The 3,027-nt window shown below is 48.2% G+C and overlaps 1 protein-coding gene across 1 annotated transcript in view; it reads left to right on the top strand.

The window, feature by feature from the left end:
• LOC106809820 (paired box protein Pax-6-like) overlaps nucleotides 1-3,027 on the top strand; it is a 36,961-nt gene that overhangs the window by 2,674 nt on the left and 31,260 nt on the right. The gene's annotated exons all lie outside the window — the stretch shown is intronic.

Here is a 3,027-nt window from a genome sequence, read left to right as displayed (position 1 = left end):
GTGTGTGTGTGTGTGTGTGTGTGTGTGTGTGTGTGTGTGTGTGTGTGTGCATGAGTTCGTGCGTTCGTGTGTGCGTGCGCGCGTATATATATATATATATATATACATATAATTATCATATCATATCATACCATACCAGCGACGCAGTATGTATGAATTTTATCGCATGTGGATGTGTCGATATTGATCTGTCATTATTTCCAAAACGTAATGCTTCATTATTGGATTAATAATACCGTATCGGGTTTATAACATACCGATTATGCGTTATTTCTAGCACTAACACCGCTGGTCAATTTTAGACGCCACTATCCGTATTTTTCTACCGCTACTCACCAGTCTCTGACGAAGTATTAAGGGTAGTTTTAGAAAGCGAACACTCGAACGCTAAGCTATAGTGTTCCAATTTTTACATAGTTGCCTTTTAACGCATATATATATATATATATATATATATATATACGTATATATATATATACATGCTGTAATCACTAGTTGTGTGTTCGCACTCATTAAACATCTGCACAAAACGCAGTCGAATCCACAGAGTACGGTACCGAAAATGAAATTTCTTAGCCCTATTGTCTTACGAGCGCCCGCAACGGCCACTAAGTGAGCTTAAAAGTCCAGCTTTTATACACTAGTACCTCGTGTGGAGCCACCGATGCACAAATGATGGTGATGATGATGACGATCGTTCTTAGGCACATGAAAATTCCACGCGCGCACACGCAGACGACGCGCATGCACACGCACGCACACACGCACGCATACTCCCACTCGCGCGCGCAGAGACACACGCCTAGACACCAATCCATCCGAACGCACACGTAAATGAACGGGAACATTACGTACACACATACACGCACACGCACGCACGTATTCGTTCGCGCGCGCGCAGAGACACACGCCTAGACACCAATCCATCCGAACGCGCACGCAAATGAACGGGGACACGAGTACGCATACACGCGCACGCACGCACGCACGCACGCACGCACGCACGCGCACAAACAGACGAGTACACATCGTCCTGCCGGCGCGCACTTATTTCCACACATAGTTACGGACATGAAGAGACGCCGCGGTCCGAGAAGCGCGTTGCGACATCGGCGAGTGACGAGTCCGCGGCCGACCGCGCGCAATTTATACCCCGACTAACTCCTAATTGACATTATCACCGATTCACGCTCGATGTTTAGCTCCGGGGTACATTAAACTGCAAATCGAATGAAAAATGAATTACGATCAGTCTAGTGAGTCGACACGGGTTACCCATCGCACCGTTTCACATCCGTAGCCAGGAGCGATGATTTTACATTTCGTCGCAGATATATACCGGCTGCGCCTTTGACAGCAACAACGCGGTGGTGCTGAAAATGCTCTAGGTTATATATATATATATATATATATATATATATACATATATACCTGTCGTCGAGCCGCGGGGCAGGCTAGCGCTATGTGTGCGTTCGCACACCTGATGCTTCCATCAATATTGTACGCATTTGCAAAGTTAAATCAAATTCGATCGCTGTAGTCGCAATGTAGTCGGCATCTGCGTTTATTGAAACATCTGATTTTTTAAGTATATAGCTTCGGAACCTAGTGGCAGGTTAGAAACCAGAGTAACGGATTGCCTGCGGCATGAGGCAGCAGCTGTGTAGGCGTGCATCGAATGTTCTTTATTTAGTTTCAATAAATATAACCGTCGTATTGTAAGGTAAGTTAATACGCGCCGTAGAATCGCTAACCGCTTCGTATTTTACAATCATATTGTGTTCGTCGAGGCGATTACCGGCGGCATTTTTTTTTAGCGAGAGCGGTACTTTTGGGAGTTTTGAGAAAGAACGACCAAACGTTGCTGTAGTGTAGACATGTAAAGATATAAGATATGAAGTATGGCGAAATTGCAGTGGCGGAAATATCGAGATAGGAACGCAAAAACAAGCGAAAATAAATCCACGCGAAGCAATCAGAGCAAGTACGCCGCGTCGGTGCAGCCGGGGCAGTCACAACGGCCTCGGGTTTCTTAACCACGACAACGCCGCAACTTTCAAACGTAAATCTCAATCAGACCGTGCAGCTGAAACCATTCGTAGCAGGTGGAGCAGCATAATCTAACAGATGGGACCGGGGCGCGCCACCCGCGGCCACACGTCCCGTCGCTAATCAGCGAAACCCATTCGAGTGACATGATCCCAAATGCGTGCATCGGCGAGTGAGAATTGTCCAGGGGAGTGTGATAAATCTCATAATGGCAGCGCGCGCCCCCCGCGGCTGCGCGCACCATTTCGACTCGACTTGTTTTGAATTCTCATTCTCAAGTTGAATAACGTGGCGAAACGCGTGGCCATTTGCCGCCGTGGAGAGCCATTGATGCGGCGGACGCCCCGGAGCGAGAAACGCGTGTGCAGCGCCCGTTACTAGGCAGAAGTCAGTGGCTTCGCACATCCGTGAATGCGCTCCGGCGGAGGGGCGGGGCCTCTCCTCCCGCGCCGCGCAGTCTGCTTCGCCGCCGTTTGCGCGTTCATAAATTTGGCGTGTCGTTTTATTCGTTAACCGGCGCCGCAATTGCGCAACTAGGCGTGTTTTTACGGAGGTGAGCGTTTCACCGGGTGAAAGTGTAGCTGTCGCGTGGATGGCAATGGTGCGGGCTGCAATGCACGCATGAGAGACGGTACATAACGGTGCGTCTATGCGCGAGAGTAAGCCTTTCCCGTCACCCTGCACCGGGACCCATAATAAAACACACGAGAATGCTAGAGTCACGCCGTCAACGCTCTTTACTACAACGTTTCACTACGCACTAGTACCTAGTATCGCATCTCCTCTAGATTGTTAGAGAAGCAATACTATTTGCGGGGACGTAAAAGTGACAGCAGTAAACCAATCATTACGATGATCTAGTAGTTAGTAGTAGTTTAGTTATATGAAGTATAGCAAGCGACGTGCGCGTTAGTATAAAATCATCTGCTTTCGCGCTTTCTTTCTTTCTCTCTCTCTCTCTCTCTCTCTCTCTCTCTC

This window comes from Priapulus caudatus, unplaced genomic scaffold (assembly GCF_000485595.1).
Source record: "Priapulus caudatus unplaced genomic scaffold, Priapulus_caudatus-5.0.1 Scaffold387, whole genome shotgun sequence".
In the NCBI taxonomy this organism is placed as follows: domain Eukaryota; kingdom Metazoa; phylum Priapulida; class Priapulimorpha; order Priapulimorphida; family Priapulidae; genus Priapulus; species Priapulus caudatus.
Note: the sequence above shows the minus strand (reverse complement) of the source record. Positions and strands in the feature narration are given on the sequence as shown.